Source organism: Rattus rattus, chromosome 7, assembly GCF_011064425.1.
Source record: "Rattus rattus isolate New Zealand chromosome 7, Rrattus_CSIRO_v1, whole genome shotgun sequence".
NCBI lineage: Eukaryota > Metazoa > Chordata > Mammalia > Rodentia > Muridae > Rattus > Rattus rattus.
In genome coordinates, this window is record NC_046160.1 from 107,032,765 (window position 1) to 107,059,699 (window position 26,935).

Genomic DNA, 26,935 nt, shown 5'->3' on the forward strand with positions numbered 1-26,935 from the left:
AACTTGAATAGATGTAACCCATTTCCAGTGCTTGAAGCTTCATTTGGCCATGAATGAACAACTGTTGGAGTCTTCGCTCTCTGGTAATTTTATTTGGCAATTTTATTTACATAGCTTTCACACACACACACACACACACACACACACACACACACACACACACACACGGTAGGAAGATTTAATGTATTAGTTTTTCATACAATCCCTCAAATGGTCCTCAATTTTAGGTTTCTCTCTATGTGTTACCTCCCTCACTACCTTCTTTCCTTCCCCTCTTTATTTCATTATCTTAATCTAATGTCTGCCTGCTGTTAATCTGCCATTATCCATTCTATTTCCCAATCCTAGGGAGATCCATCCCTCCCAGTAGTCCTTTATTCTTTACTCAACCTGCCTCATTATATGGGTTGTGCCTTGTTAATCAATGCATTATAAGCCAGCATCGCATGTCACTAAATATAGATCATATTTATCTTTCAAGTTCTCGGATACCTCACTAGGATAATTTTATTTTCCAGTTCTATTAATTTTCCAGGTAATTTAATGATTTTATTTTTTTATCATCTGAATGACATTTCATTGCATAAGCATACCCCACTTTCTTTATCCATTCCAGTATTAACAGACATCTCCGTTGTTTCTGATTTCTATCTAATATGAATAAAGCAGCAATGAATATGTTTGCATAAGATGGATTCTTTTGCTATATGGACAAGAATGGTATAGCTGAATCTTAAGGTAGATTGATTCGTATATTTCTGAAGAGCTGCCACAATGCATCCCATAGTGGTTGTACAATGTTTCACTCTTATTGGCAGTGGATGAGTGCTCTCCTTAACAGACAAGTTTTCATAGAGCTCTGCTCAACAGTTGGCATAATAGATCTTCCCTATTTCCCTGCTCTTAATCCTGCTATATCCCTGATGGCATAATCCAACATGAAAAGAACTTTTTAGAATGAATATATTTTGAACTATTTCTGTGGTTACACAAATAAGATATTAAGATATATACCCTGTATTGTGTAGGTATTATATATATATTATAGGGTATTATATGATTTTCTTTGTACTTGCCATATTTTTCAACATAATCTGTAAATTACTAGAATAATAAATATCACAATATCTTTCTTTTCCATCTTTGAATCATAAAGTACAGAATAGATTACAATCATTTTAGGAATGTGACACATTTCACATGCATAATTAGCTCCATATTTTACTTCGCTTAAGTAAAGTATTTCAGAACTCTTCTCAAATATAGATGTTCTTTTGTCTTTTCTCTCATGGGTCTTATTGTAGAGTTGTAGTCACATGTCATTTCTAATCATAAATGAAGATTTAGTTTTAGTCACTTTAACAAATGTGCCCAGACTGACTGTTTTTACTGCCCAGTGATTCTTGGACAATGTTCACTCTCTGTGTTTTCATTCTTCTCTCTGGAACTTATAATTTTTCTAATTCTTTTAGTATCATTCAGAGAACAATCTGCTCCCTTATCTCTGTATGTCTTAAACTCAGCTTTGAGTGTCAGTTTGATGGTATATAATACTAGAATTATGTTCTCTTTATTTTTGACAGACATTTATTCTTTATCATTTGACAGGAAGTCTGTAGTCAGCCTTATTTAATTCTTTTCTATATAATCTCCGCATTCCTTATGGTAATTTACAGAGCTAATAGCTTCTCTTTATCACTGATGGAATGGAAATTTCCCATGAAGCTTTGGTAATGACTAAAGCTACGTGTGCACCTTTATCTTACTTCTTTCTTAGTATATTCAACATATCCATCACTGTTTTACATTTCATATATCCAGCTGCAACTCTATTTGATTGTGGTGAGAATTTTTATTATGATTTTTAAAAAAAAATGTTTTTATCACTCTGGTTGTCTGTAGACAGAGTATACATTAAACACATTTGTGAAATTCAACATTCATTCATTCATTCATTCATTCATTCATTATAATAGCTAATGTACATCCAAACTACCATGTGCCTCTACTTGTTTGCTTTTTATTCATATGTGCTTATATAGAAGATTCATATCACATTGTGGTATGATACTTAGATTGACTATATGTCTCACCACAAATTACCCTGGCTGTTTCTGTAACTGCTGTTAAACTTGTAGCCACTAGGAAGTGGATTTCTTTATCAGTGCATGGTATCTGTGTGTTCATTTTGTTTATTCTCTTGCTTAATTTTAATATAACACTTTCATTTCCCCCAGGCTGCATGCCATAGCTCCCAGTCTCGAACAGGATCTGTTTAGAGCATTTAGGGTTTAGCATGCAAAATTGGATGGCCAATACAATGCTTTTAATTCTAAGTTATTCCAACATTTGATAGTGAAGTAAGAACCTGTCTCCCTTCATGGGACACAGGTGATGTTTTCATACATGGTGAACTAGACTGGCATTGTAGGACAAATCTTTTATTCCTTCACCAAGGATGCAGATGCATGTAGATTTCTTCAAGTGCAAGGCCAGCCTGGTCTACATTGAGAGTTCCAGCATAACCAGGACTTCAGAAAGACTTTGTTTTGTTTTGTTAGTTAGTTAGTTTGTTTGTTTTTTGTTTTAATGTAATATTATATGGTGAGCTAGTTTCTTTTGACTTACTGTGAACAAACTGCCAGGTTCAGCACCAGGTCCAAGAGTCAGGTATAGCCTCTAAAAGCTGACATCTATTGAGTTTTACATACTAGGCACATACCAATTGCTAAAGATTCAATAGTCTTTCTGAAGGCAACCAGTGGGAAAGGATTAAAACATGGACCTTTGGGAGAATTATTTTAATTAAAACCATAAAGGAAATGGTGGCATTGGAGTTGTTAGAGTCAGATGCTGAAACAATTCATGTTGTGTCACCTGTCCTCAATAGATCAATTAAAGAGACAAATGAAGAGTTAAAAACTGAGAAGGGAGCAGGTTTAATTAATGAAAAGATCCAGTGACTATGTCTTTCTTAGCGCATCGTTCCTGGCTGAAGCATACGTTCATGTTTAACTAAAGAGTAGGTGTGCATAATGAAAGGGCCTTGTCAATGGTTGCTCCATTCCACTATTACTCTATCTGCTTCAGTTTCCTAAAGGGTGATCTGCCCTTTGTCAGACTGAGTGTGACAGTTTTGAAGAAAGAAGGTTTCCTCTGATTAGCAGCCAACTTCATCCTTTTTCCTTCACTCATCATGAAATGGAGTAGACCATATCTGAGGTGGCTCTGGGAGGTCTAAGGTTGCAATGATGATTCAAAGGAGGGATATACATGTCTCTTCCGAATGCCACATGGATTTCAGGTAGACTGCTAAACTGTTTCTTCTTCTGACTGGTTAGCCTTAATAATAGGAATCTTGTGAATTCAACCCTTTCTGGCATCCTGTAACCAACAGACAGACTAAAGGCATCATAATATTATATACAGAAACAAATTAATTTTTTAAATCATCTTTGGTTTTTATTTTTATGTTTTATTTTTGCTTGTTTGTTTATTTTTAATGATCAATTCTTGTCACAGGAATGCAGTTGCAGTAATTGCAAGAGTTTGTCTGTCTCTGTGTTCCAATTGTTTAGCATAGCACTTAATACCTATTTATTGACTACATGACTGGAAGAACAACGGGCAATAACCATGAGACAGTAGGTCTTAGTCTGATGAAAGTATTAAAATACGTTTTCCTTTTTTCTTGGATATTTTCTTGGATACATTTCAACTGTTCTTTGCTTTCCTGGTTTCCTGGACATAGGCCCCCTATCCCATCCCCCTCACCTTCTTCTATAAGGGTGGCCATCCTCCCTAACAAGTCCCTCCACTTCTATAAGGGTGGTCCCTCTCCCCAACCACCCCTGCTCCCAGCACCCTCAATAATCCCCTACACTGGAGGATCCAGGCTTGGCAGGACCAAGGACTTCTCCTTCCATTGGGGTCAAACAGGGAACCCTCTACTACATATGTAGCTAGAGACATGGGTCATTCCATGTGTGTAGTCTTTGGGTAGTGATTTAGTACCTGGGAGCTCTGGTTGGTTGACATTGTTGTTGTGGTTTTCCCCCTCCCCGGTATTGATTTATGGGAATGCAAATCCCTTCATCTCCTTCAAATCTTTCTCTAATTCCTCCAATGGGGACCCCATTCTCAGTTCAATGGTTTGCTGGTAGGATTTGCCTCTGTATTTGTCAAGCTCTACCTGTGCTTCTCAGGAGACAGCTATATCAGGGTCCTGTCAGTATGTACTTCTTAGCTTCATCAATATTTTATATACACACATATATATATATATATATATATGTGTGTGTGTGTGTGTGTGTGTGTGTGTGTGTGTGTGTGTGTGTGTGTGTGTGTGTGTGTGTTGTATAGCCATGGGCCAGGCTCTGAATGGTCAGCGTTTTTAAGTCGGTGCTTCAAAGTTTGTCTCCATATCCCCACCTATGAATATTTTTGTTTCCCCTTTTAAAAAGGACTGAAGAATCAGCACTTTGTTCTTCCTTCTTCTTGACCTTCCTGTGGTCTGTACATTGTATCTTGGGTGATTTGAGCCTTTGGGTTAATATCCACTTATCAGTAAGCACATAACATATTTATTTTCCTGTGATTACGTTACCTCACTGAGGATAATATTTTTTAATTCTGTACAATTGCATATGAGTTTCATGAAGTCATTGTTTTTGATAGCTGAGTAGTACTCCATTGTGTAGATGTACCACACTTACTGTATCCATTCCTCTGTCGAAGGGCATCTGGGTTCTTTCCAGCTTCTGGCTATTATAAATAAGGCTGCTATGAACATAAAGGAGCATGTGTCTTTGTTGTATGTTGGAGCATCTTTTGGGTATCTGCCCAAGAGAGGTATAGCTGGGTCCTCAGGTAGTGCAAGGTCCAATGTTCTGAGGAACCTCCAGACTGATTTCCAGAGTAGTTGTACCTTTTTGTAATCTCAGCAACACTGGAGGAGTATTTCTCTTTCTCCACATCTTCACCAGCATCTGTTGTCACCTGAGTTTTTGATCTTAGCCATTCTGAGTAGTATGAGATGGAATCTCAGGGTTATTCTGAGTTGCATTTCCCTGGTGACTAAGGATGTTGAACATTTCTTTAGCTACTTCCCAGCCATTCAATATTCCTCAGCTGAGAATTCTTTGTTTAGTTATGTACTCCATTTATAATAGGGTTATTTGTCTCCCTGTGGTCTAACTTCTTGAGTTCTTTGTATATTTTGGATAATAGCCCTCTATCAGTTGTAGGATTGGTAAAGATCTTTTCCCAATCTGTTGGTTGCCATTTTGTCCTAACAACAGTGTCCTTTGCCTTATAGAGGCTTTGCAGTTTTTTGAGTTCCCATTTGTTGACTCTTGATCTTAGAGCATAAGCCATTGGTGTTTTGTTCAGGAAAATTTCCCCAGTGCCCATATGTTTGAGGTTCTTCCTGACTTTTTCTTCTATTAGTTTCATTGTATCTGGTTTGATGTGGAGATCCTTGATCCACTTGGATGTAAGCTCTATACAGAGAGATAAGAATGGATCGATTTGCATTCTTCTACATGCTGACCTCCAGTTGAACCAGCCCCATTTGTTGAAAATGCTATCTTTTTTTATCCATTGAATGGTTTTAGCTCTTTTGTCAAAGATCAAGTGACCACTGATCTATCTGCCTGTCTCCGTGCCAATACCATACAGGTTTTATCACTATTGTTCTGTAATACTGCTTGAGGTCAGGGATAGTGATTCCCCCAAAAATTCTTTTATTGTTGAGTATAGATCTCATTATCCTTCGTTTTTTTTTGTTACTTCAAATGAATTTTCAAATTGCTCTTCCTAACTCTATGAAGAATCGAGTTTGAGTTTATTGGGGATTGCATTAAATCTGTAGATTGCTTTTGGCAAAATGGCCATTTTTACTATATTAATCCTGCCAATTCATGAGATGGGAGATTTTTCCATCTTCTGAGATCTTATTTAATTTCTTTCTTCAGAGACTTGAAGTTCTTGCAATACAGATCTTTTATCTTGCTTAGTTAAAGTCACAAGGGATTTTATTTTATTTTCTTTGGTACTATTGTGAAGAGTGTTATTTCATTTGTTTCTTTCTCAGCCTCTATCCTTTGAGTAGAGGAAGCCTACTGATTTGTTTGAGTTAATTTTATACCCATCCACTTTACTAAAGTTCTTTATCAGGTTGAGTAGTTCTCTGGTGGAACTTTTGGGGTCACTTAAGGGGTTACACTAACATATCATCTGCAAATAGTGATATTTTGAATTTTCCTTTCAAATTTTCCTCCCTGTGACCTCTATTTGTTGTCTCATTGTTCTGGCTAGGACTTGGAGTACAATATTGAAAAAGTAGGGAGAGAGTAGACAGCCTTGTCTAGTTCATGATTTTAGTGGAATTGCTTCAAGGGCCTCTCCATTTTGTTTAATGTTAACTACTGGTTTGCTGTATATTGATTTTACTATGTTTAGGTATCAGCTTTAATGCCTGATCATTCCAGGATGTTTATCGTGAAGAGGTGTTGAATTTTGTCAAATGCTTTCCCAGCACCTAATGAAATGATCATGTGGTTTTTTCATTTGAGTTTGTTTATATAGTGGATTATATTGAACCATCCCTGCATCCCTGGGATGAAACCTACTTGGTCATTATGGATGATCGTTTTGTTGTATTCTTGGATTCCATTTGGGAGAATTTTATTGAGTATTTTTGCGTCGGTATTCATAAGGGACATTGCTCTGAAGTTCTCTTTCTTTGTTGGGTCTTTGTGTGGTTTAGGTATAATCATAATTGTGGTTTCATAGAAGGAAATTGGTAGTGCTTCGTCTGTTTGTATTTTGGGGAATAATTTGGACAGTATTGGTATGAGGTCTGTTATGAAGGTCTGATAGAATTCTGCATTAAACCAATCTGGCCCCGGGCTCTTTTGGTTGGGAGACTTTTAATAGCTGCTTATATTTCTTGAGGACTTATAGGGTTGTTTCGATTGTTTACTTTTCCTGATTTAACTTTGGTATATGTTATTAGTCTAGAAAATTGTTCACTTCCTCCAGATTTTCCAGTTTTCTAGAATATAGGCTTTTGTAATTGGATCTGGTGATTTTTTAAATTTGCTCAGATTCTATTGTTATGTCTCCCTTTTCATTTCCGATTTTGTTAATTTTGATACATTCTCTGTTCCCTCTAGGTAGTCTGACTAAGGGTTTATCTATCTTCTGTTGGAGTTTTCCAACTATTATACTTCGTAGGTCTAGATTTGTACAAAGATATTGTATAAATTTGGTTTTATCATGGAATATCTTGGTTTCTCCATCTATGTCAATTGAGAGTTTTTCTGGATATAGTAGCCTGGGCTGGCATTTGTGTTCTCTTAGGGTCTGTATGACATCTGTTCAGGATCTTCTGGCTTTCATATTCTCTGGCGAGAAGTCTGGTGTAATTCTTATAGGTCTGACTTTATATGTTACTTGACCTTTTTCCCTTACTGCTTTTAATATTCTTTCTTTGTTTTGTTCATTTGGAGTTTTGAACATTATGTGACAGGAGGAATTTCTTTTCTGGTCCAATCTAGTTGGAGTTCTGTGGGCTTCTTTATATTTATGGACATCTCTTTCTTTAGGTTATGGAAGTTTCCTTCTATAATTTTGTTGAAGATATTTACTGGGCCTTTAAGTTGGGAGTCTTGACTTTCTTCTATACCTATTATCCTTAGGTTTGATCTTTTCATTGTGTCCTAGATCTCCTGGATGTTTTGTGCTAGGAGCTTTTTGAATTTTACAAATTTCTTTGACTGTTGTGTTGATATTTTCTATGTTATCTTCTGCCCTTGAGATTCTCTCTTCTATCTCTTGTATTCTATTGGTGATGCTTGCATCTGTGACTCCTGATCTCATCCCTAGGTTTTCTATCTTCAGGGTTGTCTCCCTTTGCATTTTCTTTATTGATTCTATTTCCATTTTTAAATCCTGGATGGTTTTGTTTAATTCCTTCACCTGTTTGGTCGTGCTTTCCTGTAATTCTTTAAGGGATTTTTGTTTTGCCTCTTTACAGGCTTCTACTTTTTACTTGTGTTGTCTTTTATTTCTTTGGGGGGGTATTTATGTCCTTAAAGTCTTCCATCATCATCATAAAATGTGACTTTATATACTAATCTTATTTTTCCACTGTGTTTTGATGTCCAGTATTTGCTTTGGTGGGAGAGCTGGGCTCTGATGATGCCAAGTATTCTTGGTTTCTGTTACTTAGGTTCCTGTGCTTGCCTGCTGCTATTAGGTTGTCTCTGGTGTTAGCTTGTCTTGTGGTTTCTGATGCTGGCTTGACCCTCCTGTAGGCCTGGTGTCAACACTCCTGTAGACCTGTTTTCTTTCAGCTGGATCTCTGCTATCAGGTGTCCAGGCACTCAGCTGGCTTTCAGCTCTCAGAGCAGGCAGAAACCCAAATGGTCCTGACTCTGACTTCACCTAGGTCCCTGTGCCCAGGGGGCATGAAAGGCACTAGGCAATTTCCTCTTGGGTCCGGAATGTGGGCAGAGAGTAGTCTCCTCTGGGTTCTCAGGCATGTCCATACTTCTGAGGGTCCAGCTCTCTCCCTCATGGGATTTGGGTTCAGGGAGCTGTGTGACCATTTTAGATCAGTTCTGGGCACAGGGTGGTCCCAGCAGGTTCCTGCTGCTGACTCATCCTATATTCATGTATCCAGAGGAATTATGCAGTTTCCTCTTGGACCATGTATGTGGGAGAGGTGGACAGAAGTGATAGACTGTCCTGTGGTCTCAGGATAGTCCAAACTTCTGGGTGTTCAGCTCTCTCCCCCAACGAGATTTGAGTGTAGGGAGCTGTAGGATCAGTTCAGATCAGTTCCAGGCACAGCCAGACACTACAAGTGCCCTGTCCCCGAGGACTTCTGCCTTTGTGTGTCCTGAGTCCAACAGGCAGGTCTCTTAGAGCAGAGAAGTTTGTCTTACCTCTGCTCTCAGGTATGTAGGCGCTCCTGGCGACTGGCTTTCTGCACTTTGTGCAAACAGAAACCTGAATAGTCCTGCCCCTGAGTACTCCTAGGTCTCTGTGCCCAGGGGGCACAGATGACACCAGGTAATTTACTCTTGGGTTGGTTATGTGTACAGAGAGCAGTCTCCTCTGAGTTCTCAGGAGTTTCTGCACTTCTGAGGGTCCAACTCTCTCTCCCATGGGATTTGGGTTATTCACATTATTTGTGATCAATTATCACATCATCTCAGCATTCTTCCTTGATATGTTTATGTAAAATAGCTTTTTTATGGTGCCACCACTAACTTATCCATGTGTTTCAATTATTACAATTTCCATACTTAAATGATTTTTATAGGCAGTCTTGGTCTAATGCTTGCTGTATGTCTTCCACATTAGCCTGCGAAACACTGAGGAGACAGACAGTTTCCCATACTCCATTCCTCTCAACCTTCCAAATACTCCCAGGTCCACCCATCCACTCTTGTTTCCCTTCAGAAAAAAGCAGGCATTCCAGGGAGGTCCACTGAATATAGTACAACAAGATACAAAGACTAGGCAAAACCCACCATTGTGAAGGCTGGGTGAGGCAAACCAATAGGAGTAAATGGGTTCCAAGAGGAAAAGAACAAGTTAGAGACCCTACATTCCCAGTGTTAAGAGTCCAACAAAACCACCAGGCTAAAAATTCCCACAATATATATGTAGAGTAACTAGTTTGGACCCATGCAGGCTCCGTGGTTTTCCATTTAGTATCTGTGAGTGTCTATAGCCCTTCATAGTTAATGTCTGTGAGCCTTATTTTCTGATGCTTTGGTCCCTACTGGTTCCTATAATTCTTCCTCTCTCTTCCCTGGAGTTTTCCCAATTCCAAGTGGAGGGAACTTAAGCAGATTTCCAATTTAGGCACTCTATTCACCTAATGTTTGTCTGTGAGTCTGCTTCTTTTTACCCTGTCAGCTGCTAGAAGAAGCCTCTCTGATGGGTATTAAGTTAGGCAACAGTCTATGAATTCTTAATATCATTTGATACCAACCAACCAGAGCTCCCAGGAACTAAAGCACCATCCAAAGAATATAGATGGACAGAACCATGGCTCCAGTTGCATATGTAGCAGAGGATGTCCTTGTTGTGCACCAATGGGAGGAGAAGCCCTTGGTTCTGCCAAGGCTCAACCACCCATGTAAGGGATATCAGGGCAGAGAGGAGCGAGGGGTAAGTGAATTGATGGGTGAATACACTCATAGAAAAATGGGGAGAGGGGGGTATTGGATAGGGGGTTTATGGACAGGAATCTAGGAAAGGGAATAATAATTCAAATGTAAATTTAAAAAATCCAATAGTAAAAAACGGGGGCGGGGGGGGAAGAGCACTGACTGCTCCTTCCAGAGGTCCTGAATTCAATTCACACCAACCACATGATGGCTCACAGCCATCTGTATTGGGATCCAATGCACCCTTTTGGTGTGTCACAAGACAGCGATGGTTTACTCACATACATAAAATAAATAGATACCTAAAAGTATATAAAAAAGAATATCACTAGATATCAGTTTGTCGTTTTTGTTTTGTTTGTTTATATTTACATTTATATAAATATTTATTTATATGTTCATATTTACATTTGAAATATTATCCCTTTTCCCAGTTTCCCCTCCAAAAGTCCTCTATCACTTCCTCTCGCACACGTTCCTCTATGAAGGTGCCCCCCACCTGCCTAACTACTCCTGCCTCAGATGCTTGGAGTTCCAATATCCTGGGTCATCAAGCCTCCACAGGACCGAGGGGCCTTCCCCCTCAGCTGTGCCAAATAAGGCAGTCCTTTGTGACGTATCCAGCTGAAGCCATGGGGACCTTCTGTGTTCTCTTTGGTTATTGGTTTAGTCCTTGGGAGCATTGGGAGATCTGGTTGGTTGATATTGTTGTTCTTCCTATTGGAGTCCTTGCACTCACTCCAATGTTTGGCTATGTACATACACTTCTGCCTAGGATGGCTCTGGCAGAGCCTCTCAGGGGACAGTTATACTGGGCTTCTGTCAGTAAGCACTTCTTGGCATCAGCAATAGTGTCTGGGTTTGTTGTCAGCAGATGAGATGGATCCCTAAGTAGAGCAGTCTTTGGATGGCCTTTCCTTCAGTTTCTGCTCCATTCTTTCCCCCTGCATTTCTTATGACAGGAAGAATTCTAGATTAGTAGGAGGTGGGTGGGTTGCCCCATACCTCAACTAGGGGCCATGTCTATCCACTGGATGTAGTCTCTTCAGGTTCCATCTCCCCTTTGTCAGATATTTTGGCTAAAGTCTTGCCCTTTGGGCCCTGGGACTCTCGAGTGGCTACCCTTATTTCTCCCTACCCCACTGCTACACATCTACTTTCAAATATTGACCCTCTGCACTTCTTCCCCATCTTCTATATCTGAACTGGTCCCCCATTTTTGCTCCCCTTCCTCTCTCTCTTCCAGATTCCTCTGGCCCTCTGCTTGGCAGAGATTATTCTCTTCCTCCTACTGGTTAGTACTGTAGCATCCACACTTTGGTGTGATCATCTTTCTTCTTGGGTTTCATAGGGTCTGTGAGTTGTATCCTGGGCATTTAATCATACCTCTCTTGTTGGTTTTAATCATATCCCATCTTCCATTTCCTGGGCATTTTGTCACTATTTGGCATGAGCTCCCTTTCCTGGCATGTGCCTCAAATTAGATCAGTCGTTAGTTGGCCACTCCCACAAGTTCTGCTTCTGCATTGCGTCAGCACATCTTGCAGGTAAGATACAAAGTAGGACTCAAATTTTGTGGATGGATTGGTGTCCCAGTCCAACCACCAGAAGCCTTGCTTGTTTACAGTCAATGGCATGCCCAGCCTTCAAATTCTTCTTACCAGGCATCGTAAGTGATTCCTGAAAGTTTCTACTGCACTAGGTTTCTATGTTGCCACTCAAAATGCCTTTCAATGACCTCATACTCTCTTTCTTCCCCAATCACCTGATCTCTCCTGTTCCCATCCCTACCCACCCCAAAGAACATTCCCCAAAAATCTGTTCTATTTCTTCTTTTCAAGGAAACCCATGTGTCTCCCTTAGAGTCTTTCTTGCTATATAGCCTTTCTGGGTCTGTAGATGTAGCATGAGTGTCAATTACTTATCAGTTAAAATGATCAATAGGGGAAACTCAAATGGCTGAGGAGCACATAAAGAAAAGTTCAACATCCTTAGCCGACGGGGAGATACAAATCAGTACTACTTTGAGAGTCCATCTTACAACTATCAGAGTGGCTAAGGTCAATAACACAGGGTGTGGAGCAAGGGGAACACCCCTTCATGGCTGGTAGAAGGGCAAACCTGTAAAATCTCTTGTGGAAATCAGTATGACAGTTCCTCATAAAGCTGGGTATCAAACTACTTCAGAACACAGCTATATCACTCCTGAGCATAAACCCAAAGTAAATTGCAGTATAATATATGTTTGACATCATTAAATTTGTAGGCAAGTGAGTGAAACTAGAGAATATTATCCTGAATGACCAGAAAGACAATCATGTATTAACTCAAGTATTATGGCATTTTGTCCTCCCCTTTTCATCATTCTCTTGTAGGTACCCAGATATGATAACATCATTTCTCCTTTTATATCAAATGTGATGTTTTGCCTGTTCTGCCCTCTTTCTCAGCATAGCCTGTTTTGTTCTCCAATTTACTTTTATAGCCAATAACCATACTCAACTCTTTATGTATGTATATATGTATATACATAAATGCATATATGTGTATGTCCTTCTATAAAAGTAAACCTGATTTTATTTTGTCAAGCTGACACTGGGTCCCTTCTGAAAATATAACCGTATCTATTTTAACCATAATCATACCTCTTTAGCATTGGATTTTTAAAGTTATCTAATGTGAAATATGCATTTTGAAAAGTTCTCTTATGCTTTCTTTATAATTACAATCTTATATGTATCCAAAAATAGAAGCATTAAATTTGAGGGTCAAATAAAGTTCTAACAAAACATCTTGGATAAATTTAGAAATAATGATCTTTCAAAAAACTCTATACCATTTTAGCTAAAGAAAGTAATGAAAATTGCTCACTATTTTTTTCATTCATCTACAAAGTTACAAATATGTTGTCTGGATTGTCTTCTTTTTAATTTAAAAGAGTTACACATTAGAGGCGTAAGAAAACAAGTCCACATTTGATTGGGACTTAGCAACTTTGTTTTGTAATGAGATACATAAGTGGTTAATTAGGATAAGGGGTGGGTAGAAACAGGAAGGCACAGAGTAAGAAGAAAGAAGTCTATTTTCAATAACAGAAAAATGAAAAGATAAAGGAATTAATAATTAAAGTGTTCACTCTGAATAGTAATAGTACTTGCAGTTTTCCTATTTTCTTTTTATGCCATTGTTCTAATGAAGTAAAGATGTGTAAGTTTTGATTTATCATCTTACATATATTTTGCATATCATATTTTATTATATTACTTTCCCATAGAAGTCTCAGTGTTTTCTAAAGAAAGGCTGAAATTTGGTGGGTACAGATAGAACTGGTTCTAGGAACAGTAGAAGGTGGGAAAACCATAGTTAGGAATATGTTATGAGAAAAATTATATTTCCATAAAAGGAAAAATGATATCCACCCTATTCATTTACCTTAAAGGTTAATATGTCCATCTGCTTACAGAGATTTCTAAGATATTTTCCTTCATTTTTGAATTTCTGTAGTCAAATGTGTCATTGGTTTTGCTTTTCATATTGAGATATGCAATATTTCATGAACAATATTGAGATATTTCAACACATTTGAAATATAAAAGACAGATTGAATGATATGATTAATATGATTTGGTGATGTTATAACAATTCCTTTAAGAATTCTATATATATGTAGATCTCACATGCTGAATGTCTCCCATACACTCTGTATATTTGTATTTTATGTATTTGCTCTCATTTTAATTCACTTTGTGTTCAGAGAAGATGTTGTCTATCCTTTCATACTATGATCAATACTCCTTTATTCTGCTGTTTTTGACAATTGTTGTTAAAATGTCAGTTTTATATTAATTTTCTCTCTGCCTTATTCTGGTTCTGAATCTTTCTGGCTCTAGATCTTTCCCTCTATGTTTCTCTCTTTGTCTCTCAATTTTTACACACACACACACACACACACACACACACACACACACACACACATACACACACACACAGAGAGAGAGAGAGAGAGAGAGAGAGAGAGAGATCACTGGGTTCTTGTTCTTTTTATTGACCCTCATGTCTTGGGTAAGCTTTGCAAATAACCTTCTCTGAATTACATCGCAGCCCAAGCTTCTTAAAAAAAATTCACAGCACTTTACAGTTTTCAATTATTTGTATATTTTATCAATTCAGCCTCAAATATATTTGGAATATATTCATAAGAATTGATTCAGACTGCTATAGATAACCTTAGGAAATATTATAAAAATAAAAGTTAGGTGAAAAATTTTCAGGTTGATTTGTTTAGAGTACCTGGGCTTTACTAGTGAACTATTTCAATCCCTATGTTCAGCATCAGTCATATAAAATAAATAAGAATTCTTTGCAATAACATCACCCTTGTTGCATTTAAGACTTTTTAAACTTTGTATTTAGTAATAACATATATGTGCAATACATGGATTTCAATCAGTATATAAGTTTTTCATTTTTATATTAATACCTGTTTATTCTTCAGATAACAGATAATATGTTAAAATGTATCTTCCTTGTCAAGATTATTATGACTAATATATTACTTACTCTGGCAGAGAAATATTTTTTCACAAAAGACTAAAAAATTAAAAACTAATCTATTGATGAATTGGGCTATGATTTTTATCATCAACAATGACCTAGTGAAAGGATTCAGCCAATCTTCACCCAGAGCTAAGGCTGTCTCTTTAGGACCCAAAACCTGCCTGCAGAGAGCTGGTCTCCTAGGAACACTCTCACTCTTAAGCCCACAGGTGGGGCCAAACTTTCTATCCACTGATTATTGAGAGAGAGACCCACTAGGAGTGCGCAGAGCACAGGAGCCTCAGGGAAGCCTGGTACAGGAGGAAACTTCATGTTTCCATCTGTGCCCAGAGCTGGACTTATCCCAGAGCCCTTCAGACCTAAAACATACCTGCACACAGCTAGTTTCCCAGCAGTACACTCAGTTCTAAGCACTCATGTGGGACCACACTTTCTCTCCAATGACTGTCCAAAGAAAGACTTACTGGGAATGCACTGGCACAGGAACTGCTGAGCTGTCTGTGACAGGACCCTTCTGATCTCCATCTGTGCCCAGAGATAAGGCTGCCCCACAGCACTCCAGACCCAAAACCTGTTCACAGACAGCTGGTCTAAGAGGAACCCTCTCAATCCTAAGATCACAGGCTCATAGGCCCACAAGAGGAACATGTTTAGTCAGAGACAGCAAGACAAACTAGCATCAGAAATAACCAGTGGACAAGAGGCAAACACAGGAACCTAAGCAACTGAAACCAAGGCTATTTGTTATCATCAAAACCCAGTTCTTCCACCACAGCAAATACTGGATAGCCCAACATAATGGAAATATAAGATTGAGATTTAAAAATCACATCTTGTGATAGTGATAGAGGACTTTAAGGAGGATATAAACAACGCCCTTAAAGAAATACAGGAGTACACAGGTAAATAAGTATGAGCCCTGAAAGGAGAAACACAAAAATCCCTTAAAGAGTTACAGGAAAACAAAACCAAACAGGTGAAGGAATTGAACAAAACCATGAAGGATTTAAAATCAGGAATAGAAACAATAAAGAAATTATAAAGAGATGCAACACTGGAGATAGAAAACCTAAGAAAGAGGTCAGCAGTCATAGACCCAAGCATCACCAATAGAATAAAAGAGATTGAAGGAAGAATCTCAGGGGCAGAAGATGCCATAGAAAAGCAATAAGGTAAAAAGGTCAAGTAACATATAAAGGCAGACCTATCAGAATCACACCAGACTTCCCACCAGAGGCTATGAAAGCCAGAAGATCCTGGGCAGATGTCATACAGACCCTAAGAGAACAAATGCCAGCCCAGGCTACTATATACTGCAAAACTATCAATTAACATTGAGGAAGAAACCAAGATATTCCATGACAAAACCAAATTTATACAGTATCTTTCTGCAAATCCATCCCTACAAAGGATAATAGATGGAAAAGCCCAACACAAGGAGGAAAACTACACCCTAGGAAAAGCAAGAAACCTTGCAATGAAACAAAAAAAGAGAGACACACAAACATAAGTCCACCTATAAATATGAATATAACAGGAAGCAATAATCACTATTCCTTAATATCTTTCAACATCAATGGACTCAATTCTCCAAAAAATGACATAGACTAACAGACTGGCTATGTAAAGAGGACCCAGCATTGTGCTGCATGCAGGAAACACACCCCAGAGACAAAGACAGACACTACCTCTGAGTAAAAGGCTGGAAAACAACATTTCAAGCAAAGGCCTAAAGAAACAAGCAGGAGTAGCCATTCTATTATCGAATAAAATCAACTTTCAACCAAAAGTAATAAAAAAAGATAAGAACTAACACTTAATATTCATTAAAGGAAATATCCACCTAGATGAACTCTCAATCCTAAATATCTATGCTCCACATACAAGGGTACCTACATACATTTGTAGAAGAAACCTTACTAAAGAACAAATCAAACATTATACCTCACACAACAATAGTAGGAGATTTCAACACCCCACTCTCATCAATGGGCAGAGCAAGGAAACAGAAATTAAACAGAGACATAGAGAAACTCACAGAATTTATAAACCACATTTACTATACTGAAAATTATAGAACATTCCATCCAAAACCAAAATGATACAACTTCCTCTCAGCACTTCATGGTACCTTCTCCCTAATTGACCATATAATGGATCACAAAACAGGCCTCAACAGATACAAAAAAAAAAATAGAAATAATAACGTACAACCTATCAGATCACCATGGACTGGTCTTCAACAACAGTAATGACAGAATGCCCACATGAACATGGAAGTTGAACAATGCTCTACTCAATGATAACTTGATCAAGGAATAAATAAAGAAAAATATTAAAGACTTCTTTGAATTTGATTAAAATGAAGATACAAAATACCCAAACTTAGGGGACACAATGAAAGCTGTGCTAAGAGGAAAACAAATAGATCTGAGTGCCTGCAGAAAGAAACAGGAGAGAGCATACATCAGCAGCTTGACAGCACAACTAAAAACTCTAGAACAAAAAGAAGCAAATACACCCAAGAGGAGTAGAAGGAAGGAAATAATCAAATTCAGAGCTGAAATCAACCAAGTAGAAACAAAAAGGACTATACAAAAATCAACAGAACCAAAAGCTGATTCTTTGAGAAAATCAAAAAGACAGATAAACCCTTTGCCAGACTAACCAGAGGACACAGAGAGTGTGTCCAAATTTAAAAAATCAGAAATGAAAAGGGAGACATAACAACAGAATCAGAGGAATTTCAAAATATTATCAGATCCTACTACAAAAGCCTATAATCAACAAAACTTGAAAATCTGGAGGATATGGGCAATTTTCTAAACAAATACCAAGTACTAAAGTGAAATCAGGAACAGATAAATTATCTAATCAACCCCAAAACTACTCAAGAAATAGAAGCAGTTATTAAAAGTCTCCCAACCAAAAAGAGCCCTGGTCAAGATGAGTTCAATGCAGAATTCTATCAGACAGTCATAGAAAACTTCATAACAATACTGTCCAAACCATTCTAGAAAATAGAAATAGAGCACTACCAAATTCCATCTATGAAGTCACAATTATTCTTGTACATAAACCACACAAAGACCCAACAAAGAGAACTACAAACAAATTTCCCTTATGAATATTGATGCAAAAATACACAATAAAATTCTCTGAAACAGAAACCAAGAACACATCAAAACAATCATCCATCATGATCAAGTAGGCTTCACCCAGGGATGCAGGGATGGTTCAATATATGGAAATCCATCAATGTAATCCACTATGTAAACAAACTCAAAGAAAGAACTACAGGATCATTTCATTAGATGCTGAGAAAGCATTTGACAAAATTCAACAACCTCTCATGATAAAAGTCCTGGAAAAAAAAACAGGAATTCAAGGCCAATACCTAAACATAGTAAAAGTCATATTCAGCAAACCAGTTGTTAATATCAAACTAAATGGAGAGATACTTGAAGCAATCCTACTAAAATCAGTGACTAGATAATGCTGCCCACTTACTCCCTATTTGTTCAGTATAGTTCTCGAAGTCCTAGTCAGAGCAATTATACAACAAAAGGAGGTCAAAGGGATGCAAATTGGAAAGGAAGAAATCTAAATATCACTATTTGCAGATGATATGATAGTATACTTATGTGACCCCAAAAGTTCCACCAGAGAAATAATCAGCTTGATAAACAACTTTAGCAAAGTGGCTGGGTATAAAATTAACTCAAAGGAATCAGTAGTCTTCCTTTATTTAAAAGATAAACAAGCTGAGAAAGAAAGTAAGGAAATGACATCCTTCATAATGGTCCCAAATAATATAAAATGCCTTGGTGTGACTTTAACCAAGCAAGTGAAAGATCTGTATGACAAAAACTTCAAGTCTCTGAAGAAAGAAATTGAAGAAGTTCTCAGAAGATGGAAAGATCTCTCATGCTCATGGATTGGCAGGATTAATATAGTAAAAGTGGCCATTTTACCAAAACAATCTACAGATTTAATGCAATACTCATCAAAATTTCAACTCAATTCTTCACAGAGATAGAATGTTCAATTTGAAAATTTTTTTGGAATAACTAACCCAGATTAGTGAAAGCTATCCTCAACAATAAAATAATTTCTGGGGGAATTACCATCTCTGCCCTCAATTAGTACTACAAAGCAATAGTTATAAAAACTGTATGGTATTGGTACAGAGACAGGAAGATAGATCAGTGGAATAGAATTGAAGACCCAAAAATGAACTCACACACCTATGGTCACGTGAACTTTAACAAAAGAGCTAAAAGGATGCAATGGAAAAATGATGGCATTTTCAACAAATGGTGCTGGTTCAACTGGAGTGCAGCATGTAGAAGAATGCAAATCAATTCATTCTAATCACACTGTACAGAACTTAAGTCCAAGTGCATCAAAGACCTCCACATCAAACCAGATACACTCAAACTAATAGAAGTATAATTTGAGAAGAGTCTTGAACACATGGGTACTGGGGAAATTTTCCTGAACAAAATACCAATGGCTTATGCTCTGAGATCAAGAATCAACAAATGGGACCTAATAAAACTTCAGAGCCTCTGTTAGGCAATAGACACTGTCATTAGGACAAAATGGCAACCAACAGATTGGGAAAAGATCCTTACCAACTCTACATGTGATAGAGGGCTAATATCCAAAATGTACAAAGAACTCAAGAACCCTATTAAAAATGGGATATAGAGCTAAACAATGAATTCTCAGCTGAGGAATCAAATGGCTGAGAAGCACCTAAAGGTTCAACATCCTTAGTCATCAGGGAAATGAAAATCAAAACAACCCTGAGATTCTACAGCACACCAATCAGAATGGCTATGATAAAAAACTCAGGTGACTGCAGATGCTGGCAAGGATGTGAAGAAATCATAACACTCCTTCATTGTTGTTAGGATTTTCAATCTGATACAACCACTTTGGAAATCCTTCTGACAGTTCCTCAGAAGATTGGACATAGTACTACCTGAGGGCCCAACTATATGTAATCATATACCCAAAATATGTTTCAACATATAACAAAGACTCATGTCCCCCTGTGTTCATAGTAGCCTTATTTCTAATAGCTAGAAGCGGGAAAGAACCCAAATGTCCTTCAACAGAAGAATGGATACAGAAAATATGGTACATTAACACAATGGAGTACTACTCAGCTATCAAAAACAATGACTTCATGAAATTCATAGGAAAATGGATGAAACTACAAAATATCATCTCGTGTATGGTAACCCAGTCATAAAAGGACACACATGGTAAGCACTCATTGATAAGTGGATATTAGACAAAAAAACTTGAAATACCTAAGAAACAATTCACAGATTATATGAAGTTCAGGAAGAAGGAAGACTAAAATGTGGATGCTTCAATCCTTTTCAGAAGGGAGAACAAAATACTCATGGTTGGAAACACAAAGACAAAGATTGGAGCTGACACTGAAGAAAAGGTCATCCATAAACTGTCCCTCCTGGGGATCCAATCCATTTGCAGTCATCAAACCCAATCACTATTGCTGAAGAGAAGTGGTGCTGTCTGTCAGGGGCCTTTTATGGATGTTTTCTTAGAGGCTCTGCCAGATCCCTATTGATACAGATGAGTATGCTTCCAGCTAATGATTGGACTGAAGACATGAACCCCAATGAAGGAATTAGAAAAAAGACTAAAGGAGTTGAAGTGGTTTGCATCTCCATAGGAAGAACAACAATATCAATCAATCAGACCCCATCAGAGCTCCTAGTGACTAACCCACCATCCAATGAATACACATGAAGGGACCTATGGCTCCACCCACATATGTAGCAGAGGATTTCATTGTCCAAAATCAGTAGGAGGAGGAGCCCTTGGTCCTGTGAAATCTGGTTTTCCCAGGGTAGGGGATTGCTAGAGTGTTGATGTGGTAGTGGGTGTGTGATAGTGGGAGTATTTTCAGAGAAGCATGGGGAGAGGGTAAGGAGGGATGAGAGAGTTGGGAATGTGGATAATATTGGAAATGTAAATACATGAAATATCCAAAAAGTAAAATAAACAAAGATTTCCAAGTAAGAAAAGTAATTAATAAATATTATCTTCTCTCCTTAACCTTGATTTTAGCAAGCCACTTTTTAGAATGCCTTTCCAAGCTTACAGGTAAATATACTTAATTATATTTGGCCCTTTTTTTTTCAGTGTTCAGTCAAACAGTAGGTAGCAGAGGTTACATTGAAACAAATTGTTTCTTGTGTGTTCTTCATAGTATACAGTATGATCTTTAAATTCGTGGCATTATGTATCACTATCCCCAGAGGCTACATCTGGAACAATTTACATTTTCAATCAGTATATAGTATTTTGGTTCCTAAATGTTAACAGTTTTCTTCCTAACTTAATGTAACAGAGGAAAATTTCTGTTTCTGTAAACATTAGACAATTTAAGTTATCATTTGTTCTGTGGCCCAACTTCACATGTGAAAACAATATAAAGGTTATGTTGAGAACTCCATTCACACTATTGACTAAATAGAATGTAATATTTAAATTTAACAATCATATCAAAGCATTTTATTACTAATTATATAAATACTCAGTAGTTTTTTAGTAGAAAAATATTTTAATTATCAGTGCACTTAAAATGATCAAATTTGCTTATACATTCTTAGGATAAGAGTAATAAGCAGAAAAGAAGAAACAAAAAGATGTATATTAAACACTATTCCAGTGTAGTAATCCGTATTAGTCCTAAAATAAGATACGTATTTTATATATCCTGGAATATTTATGTACACAATGCCATCAGAAGATAAAGACAAGTCTTCCTATTTAATGAAAAAAGAAAAATATTAAAAAATAATTTAAATAAGATATTATATCCCAACTCTTTTAGTAGTTTTTGACTATGTAATTAGAAAACAAAATAGTGAAAGAGGATAAAGCTAAAGATGAGATTTGCAAAACAGGGCAGAACTTATTCTATGGGATGGGAAGGAGCAAGACTTTCCTGTGATTATATAATTTCAGTAAGTAGTTCAGAATTATCTACAGTGACAGCGGGAACAAGGAGAGCACATTGATTCGATCAGACCTACTTTTGTAAATAAAAATAAATAAGAAAGAGCTCACCACTGCAAGTCAAAGCCTACTAAAATAATGTCCTGAAATACTGTAAAGTTCTAAAGAAGCAGATTTCTATTTCTAATTCACTGGCTAGAATGATGAAGAGGAAAACAAAGAAGATAATCAGCTCTAATGTCCAGCAAAGTATCTTTCCTATTACCCCTAGTCATTATAGCTTTAATGAATGGATTCAGTGTTGCAAGCCAGCCATTACCCACAGAAACTAGGACAGAATTCTCTCCAGTGATGACCACTTTGCTGTTGCCTCTTTGTTTGAGGTATTATTTAACACTTTTTTTAATTAATGGGGGTCGAGAAATCTCTCAATTAATTATAATGAGGCTGACAGTTTGGAAGCATAATGTAAACAGACGGAGAGTTATGAAGTGGACACTAGTTAGGACACAAATGAAATGCTGACCCACTTGAGAAGTGTCACAAATGCTAGCCACGTCTTGAGAACTTCAATTTCAGGTAATTTTTAGAGAGAAAAGGCAATAAGTTGAAACATTTCCAAAGAAGAAAGTGTGTGCATTTTATAGCAGGTTAGTAGATTTCACAGCACGCTAAGTGATTAACAGCATGTAGCATAATGATGTAAGTGTCACGGATGTGTTTACCTTCTGCAATGTCAATATTCTGAGTTGCTGGTGACTGCAGAGAAAATAAGATTACAGAGGACATGTGGTCTTGGGTTCATCTTAGTTTTCAATCCCCCTCCCCTTTTTTAAACTTAACATTTTTTTAAAAAAATTCAAAGAAATCTGGCTTAATGACTTCAGCGGTTCTCTTTATGGATATATAAACTTATGCGTGGGTGTAGGTAATATAGTTGTGGGAACAGAATAAGGTATTCAGGGCCTCTTACAAGAGTACTTCCAATGGATTGATCTCTCTCTCTCACTCTCTCTCTCTCTCTCTCTCTCTCTTTCCTCTCCCTCCCTCCCTTTCTCTTTCTCTCTCTCTGTCTGTCTTTCTTTCTCCCTCCCTTTCTGTATATGAGTGTTTTGCTTGATATATGTCTATAACCACATGAGCTCCCAGTCCCAAGGAGTCCAGATCCTTTGACATTGGAGTTATAGAGGATTTTGAGCTACCATGTGGGTCCTGAGAATTGACCTGGTGTCCTTGGAAGGAAAAGCCAGTGTCTTTTTTGTTTTGTTTTTGTTTTTCACTTTCGTGTGTTTTGATGTTTTTGTTGTTACTGTTGTTCTTTAAAACAGAGTTTCTCTGTGTAGCACTGCTGTCCTGAACCTTACTCTGTACACCAACCAGGCTGGCCTTCAACTCAGAGATCAGATTATGTCTGCCTCTGAAGTCCTCAGATTCAAAATGGCGCACCACCCTGCCTGGCTAAGCCAGTATCACTAAAAGTTGAGCCTCTCTGGCTCAAATCACTTTCAATTTACAGAAAGAAAACAAATATATTTTTTCTTTCTGTCCTTTTTTCCTCTTTTAATTTATAGTTTTGCAAAATATCATCCTGCACTACTTTGCATGTTACAGACACCCATCATTATTTAACACTGAGGCAGTAATATGGTCTTCCACAATGTATAATGTGTGAAGAGAGCTCAGAGTTATCAATTTAGTTCCAGTGGAGCTGTGAAGAAAGTCACTGGTTATTGAAACTTTGTTTCACTGCAATTAATTTGTATTGTCTCTTCTTCTTAGTTACACTGTTGTATATTGCAATAACCAATCACTGAGAGACTGATCTCATCAGTTTTACTATTTATATTATACAAAAGTGGCACTGACAATGCCAATGTGTTTTCTTCCTTCCAGTATTTGATTAAAGCACTTTTTGGAAAGGAGATATTTTAAAATAAGTCTAATTGAGGTCATCCGTTTATGTTATTATAACTTTTTTTCTTGCCTGTACCTAGCCTGGGCAAATAGTATAATATTTCTGATGGACCAATCTTTACGTTCCAGAATGAGGTATCATTGAGAGATCCATGCAGTCATAGCAGTGGGAATTCTGTTACTAATGCAAACAGACAAGGAATCTTACCCAAGGCTTATCACGTTCAATTGAGGAAAGCTTGTCTTTGTTTTTACCACAGAACAGTTTCTGGGAAAAGGATCAGTTACTATAATCAAACGACAGGGCAGACCTTCTTCAGTCATTTAGAAAGGTCCCACACTTTCCAAAAGTTCAGACAAATGTGGAACTAAGAAAATAGAAAATAAATTAGATTCAGTAAGAACTGTCCATGATACATTTTTGTTTTAACCAGAAGAATTATTTTCCTGTGTTATACTGGAAGGAAATGTAAAACAAACTAGCAAAGCACAAAAGTGCTTATGACACCATTTAAAAATCTGTAAATCTATGTCATTCCCAATAAATTTAAACTGAATAGTTTTATGTATTCAAACATATATCAGGTGATTGGTTGGTGTATATTTCCTATATTTGTAATTTCTCATGTAGTTGTCTGTGATACAACTTTTGTATACCCCTTTCCATCAGAAAAACACATAAATTTCCAATTATAGTAAACTTAACTTATTGGGGTATCATACCATATTAATAAACTGTAACTCCTTAGGAGAAAATATTATTCAAACTAAACTAAAATATGATGGATATTTGTGATAATATAGAATTTTTCTCATAAAATCTTATGTGACAGTGACAGAATTATTGGACTATTTTCTATTATATACATTTTCATTTTATGCAAAACTGATTCTGTTTTCTTTTGTACACTTTAAGTGATTGTTATAATGCATTACACAGTTCACAGATTTCACACAGCCTCTGCTGAGGGAAACTTTGTTCGCATTTGGATCATTAACTGCTCTGGAAAGTTGAGCTTTTTGGCTGCCTTCAGAAGAGTTTATGAGTGTTTTACGATGTTTCCTGGTTATGCTGTATTTTTACAACTGTTACAAATAGACACAAATGTCATAAATTATTACAAAAAGTTATCCTCGGTCCCTCTGTGTTTAATAAGGAACAGTTACAGCAAAGGGAAGTTTGCAAGTGCCACTAAAGTTGGTCGATGGATTCCACATGGAGAGCAGGTTCTCGGGTCATGAGTCAGATTCGTTAAACTTCTAATGCACTCTCTCTGTGTTTGTCCTGCACTCTGACACTGTTTTAAATGTACTCTAGCTTCTGGATGAAATAACTATTTGTTATTGAATCTGGCTATTTCTCGTAGCTAAAATGTATGAAGTGCTTCTCTTTCCAGATACCATGAAAATATATACACATTGCTCTAAATAAAACCATTCATATAAAATGTGCTTGAAAAATTCTCATAAATAAAAATTTAAATCCATTAACACTTTGAAATCCCTAGTTGAGACACTGTATACATTTAAATATTGTCCTAAAATTAAGAGTTTTTAGCATTCACATATTTTATAGTCAAAAACCATTATCCATATCAAATTATCCATACAAAATATTTATTTAGAAACAAAATATATGTGTGGAATAGTGGTATTATTGATTGAAACAAGTCAATGTTAGACATTTAATGAGTGACGAAAGTGTTTAACTTGATAATAATGGATAACTCTACATAATTAATGCTAGTTATAATGAAAACAACATTGTTACACAAAAAAAGCAAACTGAAAAGAATACTACTGAAGCTAAAAGAAAAAGATGTAAGCTTATTAAATTTAAGTACTTAGCAGTAGGGACATACAATGAAAACAGCATTACATGATTGTTTCATTGACTGGAGCATGTCATATAAGATACTGTATATCAGAATTATGAATAGACTGTTACTTATGTGGGGTATATATTATATACTATTGTGTTTTCTGAGTCATTGGTTAAAATATTGTAGAGTGTATAGCCATAAATAGACCTTGGTTCAAAGAACTACATCTAGGAAAATATCTTTAGATATCTTCAGATTTAGAAACAGAGGCTCCCTTGAAGACTGAATGACAGATCTTATGTTTGAGCTCACCCCTTGGTTTGCAAATCAATGTCCATCCATGAGCAAACAAATTCACTAAAATCACCAGCTTCTCAGTATTCAATTAGATGTATTATATTAATTTTATTTATTCCTTTATAAAATTTTGTTAAGTAGTAAAGTGCTTAGTGAGTTAACTTTCTTCTCTTTCAAAATTCTTTTGAATTAAAAGTGAGAGGAGGATTAGTAATGAGGGCTGGAGTTGAGGGAGGGAGAGGCTAGTCAGCACAAAGCATGGGCTTCAAAAAAACGCACATTAGCTAACCATGACATAAAAGCAAATACTGCCTGGAAAGCCTTGGGAGAATTATCTCATAACAATCTCTTTGACATTAATGCAGATCACATCATTAGCCCGGGCTGTTAAATAATATAACTGAGCCCCGACTACCATTAACACTTAATGAATGGAGGTCAAGATGTTAGCTAAGGTGGAAGAAAACAGCCCAACCCGTTATGTTTGACTGCTAGGCCTGAGTTTTAAGAAATGATCTATAAGGGACTACACTTCTAAATACAGATCTTATCTAAAGACATTTTTTCTTTACTGTGAAGTCTGGTTTAATAATTAGTTGTTTGTTCATTTGTATTTATATTTCTTTTAAGTAAATATAATTACATAATTTCCTTCTTTTTACTCCCTTTCACTTTTGGTTATTAATTGTTACATATATGTGGATATCTAACCAAATGAATACAGATAGAACCTGATGAGTCGATTTGATATTGCTCGTATGTTCATTTTGTAGGGTGGAGTGCTTGGTTTTGGATAACCAAGTAGGTGTCTCATTGCTCGTTACCTCAATTTATCATGAAAGTATACCCATGTTACCTTTAAAATTATTTTTATTCAACATTATGTATTAAATGTAACCTAGAAATAAAATTTCTCTTTAAAAAAACTAATAACCAAAAGCATTACACAGCTTAACTTGTAAATGGTGTTTGTAACGTTGACTTACAACTAATTATCTAGTATTTCACTGGAACTATACCAACTTCATTAATTGAGTTGAGTTAATACACTTGATTACCAATCATAAAAACTGTTCAATGCTGTATCTACTTGATTTAGTTAAATAAGCTGAAAACAAGTTGCTAAAACAAAAACATCCTAATGTGTAC